At 39.0% G+C, this 17,511-nt stretch overlaps 1 long non-coding RNA gene across 1 annotated transcript; it reads left to right on the forward strand.

Annotated features, from left to right (window-relative positions):
• The first annotated feature begins 726 nt into the window (after nucleotides 1–726).
• Nucleotides 727–5,350, forward strand: LOC118469761 (uncharacterized). Its single transcript, XR_004846725.2, has 3 exons — nucleotides 727–900; nucleotides 977–1,045; nucleotides 1,608–5,350. It is a non-coding gene; the product is annotated as an uncharacterized LOC118469761 (long non-coding RNA).
• The last annotated feature ends 12,161 nt before the right edge of the window (nucleotides 5,351–17,511 follow it).

Here is a 17,511-nt window from a genome sequence, read left to right on the forward strand (position 1 = left end):
TTTGGTACGTTCTGAAAAAGACAGGATGCACTTGCAAGCTCAACAATACCAAAATGACCAGTGAAGAACACACTTCACAACATTTAGCCAAGTCAAGAAAACTCTCAAAGAGGTCTGCACGTGATAATTGAAGTCTACAATCAAGATATGCATTTATCAATATAAATATAGAGGCTTTATTTCAAGATGGAAACCAGTGGAAACACTCAAGAACAGAAAGGCCAGGTTAGGCTTTGGTAGAACAAAACAAAAGAAAGCAGACCAGTTCTGGAACAAGAGTCTTTGGACAGATGACACTAACCTGAACTTGTACCAGAGTGATGGAAATGGAAGAGCATGGATAAGGAAAGTGAGGGTCCATGATCCATCGCAACATCTGTCAAACATAGTGGAGGCAGTATTACGATATGGACGTGTAAGTCTGCCAATGGAGCTTGCTCACTGGTGTGCATTGATAAATTGACTTCTGATAGAAGTAATGTGATGAATTCTGAAATTATTAGAGCTATATATTCTGCTCAGATTCAGACAAATACTGGAAAACTGACAACACCTCACTGTACAGATGGATAATCACCCATCTATGACAGAAATGTAACTGAAAGCATGACTGTCACGACACACTACTGCAGGACTCTCGGAATTTTAGTTGCACATGTGTTATGCTAAGGGTTCACTTTCCTTATAGATATGTGTGGAAGAGCATGGTGTAACCCAGATGAAAATAATAGTATAGCTGTCGTTCTCCTGCATTATTTTGGCCTTATTGAGGTTCGGCCAATCCCAGTAGTCGCGTTGACGTCATTACGTTGTTCCCCTCAGCGCGCTGTGTTGTAATTAGCGGCTGCAGCATTCAGGCGTGCAGGAGCGGTGGGGAAGCCACACACGAGAGAGCTGCAGGTCTGTTTTCAGCTACTTTCGCTATTTTAATTGTAATACTTGCTTTAAACTCACCGGTTTAAATGTTAACTCTTAGGAGCCCCTTATCGTAGCCAAATCAGAGACGGACGACGGAGTGAGAGAGTAGATGCAAATCGTGGAACTGGTGAGTTTTACTATGGCTTTGTTGATAGCTTAGCGTTAGCTTGTCCTACCCTTAGCCTGTTAGCCTAGCCTCCGCCATTGTTTGCCACTTTTCAATGCAGTTATGCCCTGTTTCTACCAAATGTATTGTATGTATATGGAAGCCCTGTTGTGCCAAGAAATATTAAGTGGTTGTTTTCCATCTTTTGTGTTTATTCACTGTTTGCATATTTGCACAGCAGTATTAGACTGAAGCACTTTATGCAAATCATGCACTATAAACTATGCACTTTATTTAATATTGTTCAACAATGTTCCATTTGAATTTATTTGAACTATTTATGTGAATTTAAAGCAAATTAGTGACTACTGACTATGAATTTTGACCAATGTGATTAAATATATTAATACATGTATATTTATATTTGATATTGATTAGAATATTTACATTTTAGACTATGGACTCTAGTACATTTAGTCCTATTTATTGATTGTGTGCACACTGAAACTAATCAACTTTTAGCTACAAGCTATTGGTTTATTTGATTTAGAGATTTATTGGGAAGTTTGGGTCTGTTCTCTAGGCCAGGTCCTTGATTGATGGCGAGCTTAATGGAGCCCTGAACCTAAAGCAAAGCAACTGCTGAAGAATTGAGTCGCATCTCTCCTGCCAGGCTGGTAGGGGGCTCTTTGTGGCCCACAAACTCTCACCACTCAAAACCTTGAATTGTCCGCCTTGCCCACATACACTCTTTTTTTTTTCCACAAACCCCTCCCATGCGCACTCTTCCTCCTGGACAATCACATTCAACCCAGACGTGGGCTACATGAACTGTGGGTTGGGTTGGTACATTGGGGTTAATTTCCCAAGTGTGGGGAATTTTGTGGACTCATTTGTGCTTTGCATTGACATTCGAATTGTATATCAATGTTTCTGAGTCATGTCCTGAAGTTGCATAGTAATGAATTATTTTGAATATTCATTATTGAATGGCCATTTATGAGTTACTGTTGTTATTCACTGTAAATATTTGCACTGTTGGCTGTCTTGTATGTTTAAAGGAATATTTAATATATGGTACCTGCAAACACAAAGTCAGCTTCCTGTCTACTCTCTCCTTGAGCCGAATTTAGCCTTCTGATTACTAGCCTAACGAACCTAACTACTTCTGGTGTTAGTAAACCAGTTCTTTACTACTTACCTACTACACAGGTGTTACAATGGACAGACATCTGAACAAACCCACCTGGCACTGGTTCAGAGGCCCGAGTGCTCAGAGGGTCCCTGGGCCACAACCATTGATGAGTCAATCAACCAACATCAAAAAGATGCAACACAATGACAAACAGATGCAAAATAAAGTCAAAGTGAAGCAGAATAACAAACAATGACAATGACAAAATGATTAAGAGTTGCAAAATTACTACAAAGAGATACAAATCAACCACAAAGACAAACAACTACAAGGAGGCAAAAAATGACTAAAAGAATCACAGTGATAGTCACAACTACAAAGGAACAAAAAGCTTCTGGTCTCTTGCAATTTTCAATGTAACCTGGTGGTTTCTATGTAGTTGTAATGGTGATTTTCTTAATGAGAAACAGTGCTGGTATGTCCAACACATACCTCTAATGCAGTTTTTTTTAGCGCATATCACATTCACAAAGATGTTGTACATTATGGTTATAGCTTAATGAGCAGCACAGTGGTGCAGCACTGTCACCTCAAAGGAACAGGATTCAAGGTTTGAACCTGTTGGTCAGCTAGAGCCTTTCTGTGTGGAGTTTGCATGTTCTACATATAGGTTTTCTCCATGTGCTCTAGCTTCATCTTATTGTCCAGAGACGTGTGTGGTAGAGCAATTTGTGATTCTCAATTGGCTGTGAGACTAAGCGGGAATAGTCGTCTGTCTCTCTGTTACCCCTGTGATTGACTGGCAACCTGTTCACAGTTTATCCCCGCCTCTCGCCTAATGTCAGTTTTGATTTTTATTCTGTTTGTCAATTTATTGGTCCATGAGGTTGTTAAAAGTAAACTCTGACAATCCTGTGAGCACAGCAAAAGAGCTCCTGCTTTACTTGTGTTTGTTCTGTTTATGTTGAAATTGGACAGGATAATTTGTTGTAGAGTGATTTTCCTTCTTTAGCTCCTTATTTCTGATGCGGATGGTGGGTTGTTTTGGAGAAACAGGTCAAAATCAGTAGTCTCCAAATAAGGTGATTTATTTCTGATGAGAAAAAGAAAACACTGTTGTAGGCAGCAAAATCTTCCTCTGGGCATGGAGTCAGCGCCATGGTAAAGTGACGCAAAAGGACCACTAAGAGACTCAAACAAGCCACAAAGAGAAGCAAAACAGATGCAAAGACACAAACTTACTGTTAAGGAGCACAAAGGGACTGCAATGGACCACCATGAGATGGAAAACAATGCCACAAAAAGACACAAAATTACCAGACAGGGAAGCAAAAAGATAAAAAGATGGAACCCATCAACATAGAAGAGAGATACATAAAGGAACAAACACAAGCAATAGAAAAACTAAGAAAAAATCATTGCAGAGACATGAAAGAACCGATAAGTGATGCAAAATGACCACAAAGACACACAAAATGCATGTGGTCATTTTTGTACTTTCAGTCTGGGTTTATTGCTTCTATATAGGGAGTATGAAAAACCTTTTATCCATCTGTGGCTCATTGTGTCACATCCCATCCATGTGGAGAGGTGAGATACTGTGTGAATTTCAAGCTGTGTTCGATAGCAATTACAGCCTCCCTGAATAGCAGCAGACAGTTACAGTGCCGCAAACATGTATCACAAACATCTCATTGCCAACAGTGACACTAATTTGTTGACATGAAGTCAATGGAACGGACACATATTATGCTTCTTTAACTTGATGGAGCGAACAAAGCAGCTTAAAAGCCATTCATCGTGCTGGCCAGATGTGGTTTACTGTCATTTCCTGTGTGAAGCTGTGTCAGTGGAAAAGAAACAAAATTTAAAAAACAACAACAATAACAGCAACAACAAAAAAGCTGGTACTTCACTCTTAGTTTCAGCCATAATTGCTCTCCTCACACTGTTGTGTACTACAAACACACATACACAAACAGGCCCATATCCACAAACCCACATGCTCGCCCTTGTAATTCCAACAGGATTTTTTTTGCCTCTTTGCAGTATCTCAGCCACTGTTATCTCTGCATCCACATGTTTCTCTGTCTCTCCCTCTTTCTGGGATCATTGGCTGTCTGTCAAATGATACCAAACCCGGGGATCACACAAACACACAGAAAGGGATCAAGGATTTCTGGGGTTCGTGTTAATCTGCAGCACTTGAGTCAGTCTGATTTTCGGTGCATTTGGTTTGGTGGTGCTGACGCTGTGAGTGGCTGGATGGATTGTGAGTAGCTGGGAAGGTTCATTTGTCAGTCAGAGTGCAGAGTGTACTGAGAATAGCAGTTGACTGACTAGATGGAGAAAGATCAACTGGGTGGCAAATTCTCTTTCAGAGTGTGACTGACATGGCTATTAGGGAAGTGGACAAGCTGATGGGGGATGGACTTGCTGACTTTATCGACTCCTTTATTCGTTATTCTTCATTTTCCTATAGAACTAATACACTACCTGAGCAAGAGACTGTCTTAATTAGAGGCTAATCAATAAACTTATTCATACTATGAAGGATGCATTCATGATCTATTCAGTATTTCTTCCTGAAATGCATTTTTTGATACTTGAAGGTTTACAAATACATTCAATTGTACATATTGGCAAAACAAGTTTTTTGGATGTCCTGTAAACCCACCATACTTTACATTCACCTTTGCTTGGAGACTTCCTTTCCCTTTGATGTGTGTTAGCCAACAATTGCTTATCTACATAACTATCAGTAGATACAGATCAGCATTATCATTCAATAGGAGTCAAATTTCTGGTCATCTAATGAATTTAAGACCAGATTCACATTCTTTTTACCTTTTGATTCCATAATGTTTACCAGTTCTTTTGCTACCTCAATGCTATTATTGATAACTTCATTTTTCTACAGCTAATGTCTACAATTCTTCTAAAAATCTGGTTCACTAATTTGTGACAAGGAATTCTTTCAAAATGTCTGTCAAGCCTTAGTCTGCCTCTTTGGATGTAAACTTCAGGTTTAAGCCTGCCATTTCCTCCATGCATTTATTGCAGGTCAGTACCTCATTTCCACTATCTGTATGTTGCTGGTTTCAAAATACCCAACAAATACAACCACTGAGCAACAAGCTACATGCTAAAAAAGATTTAAGCTTTGCAGAAAATGTGGATTGTGCAGTAAGTCAACCGTGCTTGGTTCTTTCAGTGAACTTGTTTTTGTATATATATATATATATATATATATATATATATATATATATATATATATATATATATATATATATATATATAAATAATGATAGCACTTCCTCTCTGGAAGCAAATGTTCAACCAAAACAACTGTCTCAACTCTATCTTGCAGGAACATTGTTGCTGAAGTTGGCACCACCATTACTGTGTTTGGTTTAAAGAATTATATACATGCATACACAAGTGTTTGCCCCTATAGCACAATGATGATGATGAGATGTACCCAGACCATTGTCCAGTGCTGTGGACATAGGTCTGGCTATGCAAAACTAATACGGCCTCGAGTATTAACAAAATGCAGGTTAGTAAGAAATAATGACTGTAAACATAAAAATCTACAGGGTTCCTTTCATTTTCTGGTGTTCAAGCTCAGTTATTCTGCTTACCTAGATGTATTTTCGACAGCAATTAGACTAAAATTCTGTTGGTTTTAGCATTGTTTGGTGACATAGCTTGAGATTTATCCGAATGTCAAATTTCACATATTTTCTCATTGTCCAGAAATAGTATTAAACTCAAAGACAAGTTTTTTTTTCAGTGATCTGCTAAATCAAAAACAATGTGAAGTAACTAGAACAAGATATTGTCCTTTGTTTTTTTGTGTTTTTTTTTTTTTTTTTACTATGAAGTGAGAAACCTATTTACTGCCATGCTTTCCAACAAGGTCACATCCATGAGAATTCAATGTGTCCTTGATAACATAACTATGTCTCCAGCCCACAATTCTGCTTAATGATAGTTATTTGGAGTCAGAAAACCCGCTGGCGGACTGACTGTTCATGAAAACAGACACTTGAAGACAGCAGTGGTGGTGTCCAACAGTTTAGCTGAGTTGGAAAGGGACAGTGAATGGCCATGCGATCTCAGTCTCTGTTTGTTCATTGAATCAAGAAACAAGAAGCAGCCATCCTGTCCATGTGGGAACAACACAATATGGATGTGGTAGCTTGTGTGTGTCCAATATTGAGTGTCTTGGCTGAGTCGTCCGTGATGACCATGCCAGAAAAGTGGATGGGGAAAACAGAAATAGCTCAGATCATGGAAGGCTTTGATACGATGATCTTGTGGCACACACGGGACTCACACAATCCAGAATATGAGCCAAAAGAATCTAAAATGGCATTTTGGCTCAAGCTCTGCTTCTCAAGTCAACTGGGTTGTAAGATGGTTTGATGCTGGGGATGCTCAAGTCAAAGAGCTGACAAATGAAGGTGAAAACTCCACTCTGAAAAAAAAAAAGTTCAACTTGAAACTTTTTTTAATCTGAAAAAAATAACTTCAAAATAGTGACATTTAACCTAGCATTAAATGTTAGTTACCAAAATAAGAAACAGAAAACTGATACTTGGGCACCAACTTGGTACAAATGGAACTTTTCGCACATCCATTTCATGAGAAAAATGCATAGGACAGGGACCAGCAAATCCAAAATTTTCAATCAGCCTCCTGCAATCTAACTTGCAAAGACACATTTATTGGTTCAACGTCTCATCAAGCAAATAGGTAAATAATGAAGGCCGAGCACCAAAATGCAAAATGTTGTGCTGATAAATGTAGCGAGACACAAAAATATCATCATGACATAATTCTGCATCAAAAACAATGAAATGAAACATTCATTCAGGTATAGAATAATGCTGAATATTAATCCAGGACCGTATTAATATATGTTCTGAATATGTTGGGCATCAGAGGATTAAAATTAATTTGGAATTGTGATTCTGCTGACTTGATGGATTGTTAATCATATATATCGTGTTGACTCGCACAGGAAGTTATAATCAGCTCTCATCCTATGACGGCTGCATTTCAGCTGTATGTTTCATTAGCTGGTCATGACATTAGAGCTGACGGTGAATGTGTACACAGAAACAGTCCAGTAAATTCCTTGTAGCACTTTGCTGCCTCTCACAGGAGGACAGAACATTCTTTTCCAATGGATATATTAAGATTTGTTTATTAACAGTTCCAGTAAAGTTCCATACATGCAGGATGGCTTCATCCTTGACACAGAGTAGGACATTCCGTCCACACAGCACAACATGTTTGTTATCATTTTCTCCTGTATGTGCACGAGCACAATGAGATGAGTTCATGCCGAATGGTGGGAAAATTGCATCAGGGACCTGCTGAAACTGCAAGACAGAAGGCAAAAATAAATCAGTTGTCTGAGGGCCACATCATTGATCCTTCCCAAAGTTATCAAAATTCTTGACCCTACTATCAAACTGAAGGTCATTGCACCACTTTGTTTTTCAGCTGGTGTACAAGAGCTGTGGCTGCAAACCATATTGGTAATATTACAGGGGAACTCTACTTACTTCCATACTTTTGAGCTTTCTCGTAGAATTTAATTTGAGAGTGTAGTTTCCCTTTAATGGTCATGGCTAATGGATTAATCCAGCTTAAAAACAAGAAAAATAAAGCTGCCATGCTGTGGCTGCAAACCATATTGATAACATTACAGAGGAACTCCATTTACTTACATACATTTGAGCTTTTTGATAGAATTTGAGAGTGTAGTTGCTCTTTAATGCTCTGGCTAATGGATTAATCCAGCTTAAAGACAAGAAAAATAAAGGTACCACATGGTGTTTGCTGTGTACATTTACTTTGTACCCTCACTCACTGAATGAATAATTCAAGTCATTCATTTGCAGCAATACAGTGACATGAATATTTTCTCCAACCTAATGGCTAATGAAGCTGAGTGAGGCCATTTATTAGGCTATTGATTATCTTGTGCTAATTCCTCATATAGTTACATTTACAAATATGCATGAACACACACATTCAAGTTCCCCAACACTCTGAGACTTCCTGATACACACGAATTTTAAGCTAGGCTGGCTTTTGTAAGGAGTATAAGCTGCTCAGAGCTTTGCACTGCATGTTCAGTGGTTTGCTCATTAAACGTACCACACAATGAACATGAGCCCTGAGTTATAGTGGCTCAAACTGCCAGAATCAGACCCACGATCCATTAAAAAGGATGAAAAAAAACATTAAAAATTAGCAATTGCCTTTAAAATTTATGAAGAAATAAATTAAAATATCAAGAGTTATACATAGACTTTGGTGTTTTTTACAAAGCGGCAACTCTTTCAGGTCCAGATACCAAGGACCTTGGGTAATATAAAGCTTCTGGTTGTGTTTCAGTTCAATGAGTTAAGGCTACACAGTTGTAGCTCCGGTCAACCCCTGAACAAATCTTTACATTGAATTATTTTTAGTGATTCAGGAGACAAAAAAAAAAAAAAAATGGCGTAACTATAAAATGGGGTGATAATTCTGTGTTCATTACTACAAATGACACCTTGTAAGTTGACACTGATTTAATGGTTCATATAAATACTCAATTCAGTCTCCACAAAATTATGTTCTTATGCAACTAAACTGCATTATCAATTGCATTTTGAGGGAAACTGGGCTGCACAGTGGTGTGGTAGTTAGCATTTTCGCCTTGCAGCTAGAAGATCCCCGGTTTGAACTGTATCACACATGATCTTCTAATCAACATATTTTTGCCATATATTATAAAAGGGAAATAATTAAAACCCAAAATAAACAATGAGTAAAAATAAAAAATACATTGAAGTGTAATGCTACCCAACCCTGGTTTGTGTCCCAGACTGCGCCTGGGATCTTTCTGCGTGGAGTTTCCATGTTCTCCCTGTGCATGCATGGGTTTTCTCTGTGTACTCCGGCTTCCTCCCACTGTCCAAAAACATGCTCAGGTTAATTGATAGTTCAGAAGTTTCCATAGGTCTGAATGTAGGAGTGCTTGTCTATCTTTATATGTAGCCCTGTGATAGACTGGTGACCTGTCCAGGGTGTCCCCTGCCTTCACCCTAAGTCAGCTGGGATAGATTCCAGCTCCCCCGTGACCCTAATGAGGATTAAACTGTGTATAAATAATGAATGGATAGATAATGCTACCATGTGAACCCTGGTTTCCTGGAGAAAGGTCCAGCCATTGAATTATATCTTCATCATTCCTTCCTATCTGTTTCAAGGGAAACCTTTCCTACAATGTCAAAAATGAGAAAAAATGCATTGCATATTTCAAAATTAAATTACACTTCCCTCAAAAGGTCATTGAAAATGCAGTTTGAGAGCGCAAGTGAGGGTTGAAATACAACGCTAAATGCAGCTTTAAGGCTTGGTGAAGTTTGTTTAAAATATAAAGTAGTAAAGTATGCAAGATCACTGAGTTTGTAGGACCTCCAAATGTTCCATAAGAAAGAAGGCCAGAAATTGTAATAAAAGTCTGACTGAACGGTATTTTTTTTACACAGCGCGTACAAATAGTAGAGAAGATTATATGATTCAGAGGGGATGAGAGGTACTTCTTTAAAAGATGTGCTATCAGGTGAGAGCAGCTGCAGCTCCATGCATAAATTCAGGAGAAAAAAGGGGCAGATAGTCAAGTGGAGTGATAAAGTCAGACACAAAGATAGACGCACAAAGTCATCACCGATTCAAAAGACTTAAATGGGAAGTGAGAGCAAAATGAGATACAAATAGGGAGACAGAACAACACAGAGAGACTCTGATGAAAAAAAGAGTAAATAACCACCTCCTTCTATCTATCAAACGCTCACTTCAGTGTTTTCACGCCAGAACTTTCTCAGTGAAGACAACTTGACAAAGAAAGTGCAAGGGCATTATCACCCCAAAAATACAAACTTTATCGACAAACTTCCACCTTTCTTGATAAAGACGGGCAGGAATACAGCATGTACAGACAAAAAGGAAAAGACACTGCAAGGACGTTCAGCGACAATAACAACAGCTCTGACAACAACCCAAAACTTCCTCAGGAGTTTTGATGTCTGCTTGGGCCTGTTTATCCGAGTGCCACAAGGGCAGGAGAAGAAGGATTCAGGCTCACTGATACAAAGATCTTCTCATCTCTTTGGCTCAGTGGACCTGCTCACCTCCTCACACCCTCCTCCTGTCTCTGATAGTCAATTCTCTGCAGCTTCCTCTCATGGTTCTTGTATGCTTCTCTGCTGTTCTGCCCTTGTTCGACTCTCTTCAACATCCTTCCCTCAAATATACTGTATACTAATCTGCATTTTTCATATCTTTCAGTCAATAGTTTCTTCTAAAAAATAACACTTCTGTGCTCTTTGTGCATAACACAACTTATGTTTCTTCTCAGTAGTTTACCTGTCGATAACTGAAACCTTTGTTTAGAAGCAGATGATTTAACTCTCAGCTTCTGTCCATCTCCCTGAATCACGCACCTTTTGAATACCCCAGGTCCAGACAGAGATTATCTTGATTCCTATCACACCATTCACCAATCGAGAAATTAGTGGAGCAACTACTTATATCCCAGTATTCACTGCTGCAGCAGAAATACCTTCTTGTAACCGTTGGACATAATATTCCACAAGTCTTTGGCATCCGCTTGATGAAATCTTTGACCACTCTCTCAGATGACTGTGTGTTTTCTTGCATGTACTTCCTGTTTCAAATCCCCCCACAGATGCCAATGGAATGCAAATCTGAGCTTTCTCTTGGCCATTCCACAATCCTCTATTTCTTCTCTTTGAACAGTTCTTTGATGGATTTGTTGGTGTGCTTCTGGTTCAGTTCAGCTTTCGGACAGATGACCTCACATTATCTTCAAGCAGTGTTTGATGCGATATACACCTATCAGACATAACATTTTGACCACCTGCCTAATATTGTGTTGACAAAACAGCCGTGACCTGTCAAGGCATGGACTCCACTAGGGAGGAAGTCAGAGTACCCGGAGAAAACCCACACATGCAACAGAAGAATATGCAAACTCCATACAGAAAGATCCCGCAAAGGCCAGGATGCAAACCGAGGATCTTCTAGCTGCAAAGCGAAAGTGCTGACCACCAAGCAACTATGCAGCTTTGTGCTTATTGTTTCACATGTAATTTATTTTCCTGTTTTCTTTGTTTCACACTTTACTCTCGCTACATCCTTCATTATTTCAACTTTATCCTCTGCACCTGATTATCTTTTCTTGTTTCTGATTCTGCATTGAACCTTTCCTCTCGTTCCTCTTCTCCTTAAATCCCTTCATTAGTCAAAAAGGTGGAAAAATCGACACATCAATGAACACAACAGCCACAAGCAGAATGTGCTGAAGCCCAGTTCAAAGACAAAGGGGACGCAACCTAGTTGGAAGTTAGAAAAATGAAGCAGAGGGGGACCGGAGGCAGTACTCACAGAGGAATGAAACACAACATATACACCACATGCTTATACACACAAGGGTGGAGTCACAACTACATGCCTGTAACTTGTGTGTGAGGAAGTTTTTGTGTCCTGTCAGTGTGTGCATCAATGACAAGCAGCTGAATAAGAGGATGTGAGGGAATGATAGACTCAAAGGGTACAAGATAAAAGGCAAAACACACACATACACACACACACACACACACACACACACACACACACACACACACACACACACACACAGATGCAGACAAGACAATAACAAGTCAGTGGCTTTTGTGACTCTTCGGGAAGATGCCATAATGTGCTTTTCCACTCGCCTTCCGCTCATCTTTTTATCTCCTTTCTTTTTTCCCCCTCAGTAGAGTCAGACTGTGGCCCCAGAGTGGATATGAAACCGTCAACAACTTGTCATGGACCCGCACACCTTTTGTTCAGCTCTGAGTACACACACACACACACACACACACTGAAAGTCACTCGCTGCCACAAATACACACATCTTCACACACTTTTATCTCAGACTTTCTTCCACACGAATGCAGCCGACACAGCCAGAACAAATGATCCTCCTTTGTGACATACATACATACACGCTGCATGTTCCCACTCATCATGGCATAGTTAGTCAGTGGTGAATCTGAACCTCCTGAGTGTGCTACAGAGTGTAACACTGTCACTGTGCGGCTCCCAGTGGCCTGAAGAAAACTGGTTGCACTGGTTTAGCTCTCACTTGTGGATGAGCAACTGCTACAGTGGCCCTGAGAGCTCAGTGCACCGGAACTTTGACAAGATGCAAATAGCAAAGAGACAAAACAAAGGCCTGGGTGATAAATCAAGAGCAGAATGTAACTTATAGACAGCCCATTACAGTTTTTCTCAGTGGCTTGGAACATTTCTCAGATCAGAATTGATATTTTCAAAAGTACTTGTTCAATCTGCACATCATTGTGTCACTTGTGCACATCAAAAAGACGTTTCTCATTTCTTTGAACAAGTTGCAAATGCTTTGGTACATCCATGCAAATGATTATATACAATTCTCTGCTGTTTCCTACATTATCAATTGCTTATGTCATGTTGATCAAAATGTATTATAATGGGTCTGTGTTGAATAGTCTCACCTCCACAACATTTAGGCATTAGTTCATCGCATAAGTCTTTACATGCAAAATGGTTGAACAAGTTATTATAATATGTCAAGAATATTTCTATACATTTCCATTAGACTTTTTAAAAAAAAAAATCTATCATGAGTTGGTAAATTGCTCCCAGGTGAATCTTGACTTTCTCTAATGAAGGGAAATGTCTGAAGGGTTAGAGTTTTATGAAATCACTCAGAGACACAAGAGAAGATATTTGTAATGTGGATGAGAATTTGTGGCCCAACAGACAGGAACATCAGGAGGTGTAGGAAGACTGTAATGTAATTCCTACAGCACTGCATGTACAGTTGTTTACAATGTTTATTTTTCCTATGTATGGAAACTTATGGCCCACCCTGTAGAGATATATGTGGCAAATGTGTCGGGTGCAACACACCCAATGATAGAAACTATCACTATCCCATCTTCTTTCTACCTGAGCTTCTCCCAGACTTCCAGTCTGAACCAGACCACCTGACCTGCTCCTCCAGCTGGCCAGTCCTTTGTACTCTGTTCTCCTGCAGAATCACAGAGCAGCATCTGAGCATCAGGTGTTTCCTCTCAGCTCCTCTGTGCTGCTCTCCTCAGTTCTCCCTCCTCTGACTCAGTTTCAGCTCTGTGGGAGTAGTAGTACTAACGCTGGCAGTACAAAGAACAAAGCTTTGCCCAAACGTGTTGCTTTTACTAATAACATCTTTGTTCTCTGGTACAAGTGCTGCCGAAGATCCTACTCCCAGTCTCTCTTACAGTGGGTTTGACTCTGCCAGAATACTTGAGTTACAAAAAAGTTTTGCCCAGAACCCATCAGCTTGCTGTCCACGGTGCTGAAACTTGAAACACTTCAATAAAACATGAGTGAGTCCATGTAGGTGGTCACTTTGAGTCTCGCTGTGAGTATTTTGAGGGTCATTGTGCTTGTTTTCTGGCCTTAAGGTCAATTTTCACCATTTTTGAGTTTATTTATAGTCTCTTTGTGTTCATTTTGAGCGTGTTTGTGCTTGTTTTCAGTCCCTAAGATCATTTTTCATCCTGTCTGTGGTCACGTTGAGTCTCTTTGTGGTTGATTTGAGTTTAAGTTTCTTTTAGTCTCTTTTTTATCATTTAAAGTATGTTTCTTCTTAGTTTTAGTCCTTGTAGTCAATTTGCATCTTTTTGAACTATTTTGTGTGTCTTTGTGGTTATTTTGAATGTTTTTGTTGTACGTTTCAGTCTCTTTGAATTGGTTCAGAGTCTTCTTTGTGTATTTTGAGTCTCTTTATATTTTAAATGTAATTGTGCCTGTTTTTAGTCCATTTGGTAATTTCACATTTTTTATGTATATTTATGAACCTCTGTGTGGATATTTTGAGTCTCTGTGGTTATTTAAGGTCTCTTGTATTTGTTTTGAGACTTTTTTGTTTATTTTGAGTCACTTTGCTTGTATTTTAAATGTAATTGTGTTTGTTTTTTGTCTGCATGGTCATTTTGCATTTTTTTCTTGTTTTTGAGTCTCATTGGGGTTATGTTGAGTCTGATTATTTGAAGTCTCTTGTGTTTGTTTTGATTCTTTTAGTGTTTACTTAGAATGCAAGTCAGTTTCTTGCTTTTTTAAAATTCTTTTTGGTGTAATTTCGAGTTTCTTGATTGTTATTTTGAGTGTGATTATGGTGATTTTGAGTCCGTTTGTGGTCATTTTGATGTGGCTGTTTTAGGCATTTATTTGAGTCTCTTCTATATAGCATTATCACCTTATCATTCCTGCTCCATATTTGCTGTGAAGTGATCCATTTTTCATGATTGCACTGCATGAGTTAAGAGGAAAAAGAGATTCAGTCTCTGTTTTGCACCCAAATCTAGTCTTCATTGTGTGAAAAAAAATTTTCAAAGTTCAGCCAAAGTCAGTATGAAACTTTAGAAGGTTGGTATGTGCACAATCTATCTCTTCCAAATTGATAGTACTTTTATTACAAAATGATTTCTTTGATTTCCTGGACTGTGTTTCTGTGATGAGATAAAACTTGCTGAATGTGCTAAAGACTCGTGTTAGCTTCCTCAGAACTTCTGACAGTCATATGAGGAACTCTAAAAGGCAATCTTGCTCCTTTAAGTGCCTCTACTTCTCTCAACACTCTTCACAATCTTACCTTCGTGCATCATCTCACTTCTGATACTTGCTCATTTTCACTGTTTTTCTTCATCTCTCTTCGCTGTCTGTCGGTTCCCTGCACTCTCGCTGAGTCTCTGCTCAAGTCCTGTTTCTTCTACTCCGACCCCCTCCACACTTCAGCTCTTATGAAAGACCTCTATAAAGTATTAAAGATTTTACAGATGCTACTGGCACAAACCTTCATGATGTTATAAACCTTTAGAGAAAAGATCTATATGACACTGTGCTTTGAGAAACGTGTTTTCTTGTGCACTTTAATGATCCATGGTTTGTTTCTTCAAACAGATGGAAAGGTACAAACTCCAATCGCAAAACTAAATTCTTAGTAACTGTTTTTTGTTTTGTTTGTTTGCAGTATCACTCAACTAGGATTTACTTCTCCAAACACCCTATAATGCAGTTGTGAAACAAAACTAGTTTTAAGAAGTGCCAGTTCAAACTCATATGTAAATCTGGGAGTTCTGCCATTAGGAGTCTTACAGCAGAGGTAAATAAACATACTTAATGTCAAGGAACCCAGAACAGACAGTCATTAGGGCCAACTGTACTCTAGTCTGGAGCTCTGCGGGCTGGTGGTTAACGAGCCATGACCGTCATGGAGGGTCACCAACCCACAGAACACCGACCCTCGGGATCTCTGGATCCCACAAGGAAAGACTTGCATCCTTGATTTAGTACTTGATGCTGAGTCTGTATATGTACAACTGCCACCATTTCTTGAACCTCAATCCTGAGTGCTGCTAAGATTATTGCTACTGAAGGCAATTCCTTATTGGCTGTTATATTAGATTAGATCAGATTAGACTCAACTTTATTGCCATTGCACATAGTGCTATTACTAAGAAAATGACATGCAGTTTAGTATGTAATCAGAAGTGTAAATGTGCCGTCTGAAAAGAATAAGTAATATAAACAGTGTAGTATGAACACATTAAATATATGAATGTAATAGCTATAGATATAAAGTAGACAAATTCACATGTATAGGTAGGGGTAAATTGCAGTATAAACAATATGAACAGTATGAGATGCTGGAATATGTATACAGTGTGGACTGTATAGACAACATTATGAGATATATGCAGTATACAGAACAGTATCAACACTGTAAGCAGCATAAACAGTTGTGTGTGTGAGTGGGTTTATTTGTAATAACTAGTGAAACACTAAAAGGATGCTTCACACCCATACTGGAGCCACACATAAGTAATTTATACAGTTTTGGTTGCATATCTAGTGTTATGAACCCATTTTTATTTTATGGACTTCCATCTGGACTGTCTATATCTGTGTGCAACTCAGTTAACTTTATAGGTAAGCAACTTACTTCTGCCAGATAATAAAGGCACAAATAAGTGGCTGCAAAGCCACTATTTGATGAAAAATATAGCCATGGAGATTATTTAGACTTTCACTGACAATTGAATACAAGGGGTGATCAAAAAGTTCTGTGACTTTACACATGCATAGAGAACATCATGGTCACGCCTGTGCAACACGTGCTGGCAGGAAATGTCACAAGTGAGGAGATCATGAGACTCTACACTATCAACAGTGAAACCTGCGTGAAAGAGGGCTTTTTTTTTTTTTTTTTTTTTTTTTTTTTAACCACTGATAGGTGCCCATTCAAAGTTTCTCCATGGTCCACAAATAGAGAGGAAATGCCTTATTGATCCCCAAGGAGAAAGTGTTAAATTGTTAATTATCACATTCTGCATCAGTCAGTAGTCTAACTGTATGTTGAGAGATAACTTTGGCTCAGTGCTACTATCAGTGACTTCCTGCTGATGCATGCAAGATAGTTTGTTATCACATTTGAGTATTGTAACGCTGAGAGGAGAGCGTCTAGGGGTTAGTGTGGAGTGATGGATGAATATCACTGATGATGACAAGTGGGTTTGAAGTTACCATCGACTGAAAAATCGACAGGTTTCACAGTGAAAAGGCCCACAGTTTCCAAAACTGGACAACCAGGAACATACCTGGAGCATGCTCCTTGTTTTCTTTGACATCCACATGGTTGTGCACCAGGAATTAGTTCCCTAGAGTCAAGGCCAGGTTTCTTTTGTAACATGCTAAGGTATCTGAGGAACAACATTCGGCACAAATGATCTGAACTGTTGCACATGTGACAATGATTATACGCACGCCTTTTGGCAATAATAGCACATTCATCACTCCCCACCAGCCCTACTCACTAGATTTGGCTCCATGACTTCTTCCTATTACCCAAAATGAAATGCAGGTTGAAAGGTCCTTGTTTTGTTTCAGAGATTCAATGCTCAGATGGTACTTGACATCTTTACATAACAGGAGTTCTAGAGAGCATTAATAGCACTGTAGGAGTGTTGGGAGGACATAATGGCTGCATAAAGAGAGTACTTCAGCAAGGATAGCTGCCAAATATAAATCAGGTGTGGTTTTTGAGTTTTCTAGGCACAGTGTATGAACTTTATGATCCCCACACACAGTCCTCTTCTAATCTGTTGTGTTTTTCATTTAACCCTCGTGTCGTCCTGCGGGTCAAAATTGACCCGTTTTAAAGTTTGAAAATGTGGGGGAAAAAAATAGATTTTCA

The sequence above is a fragment of the Amphiprion ocellaris genome, chromosome 13, assembly GCF_022539595.1.
Source record: "Amphiprion ocellaris isolate individual 3 ecotype Okinawa chromosome 13, ASM2253959v1, whole genome shotgun sequence".
Classification (NCBI taxonomy): domain Eukaryota; kingdom Metazoa; phylum Chordata; class Actinopteri; family Pomacentridae; genus Amphiprion; species Amphiprion ocellaris.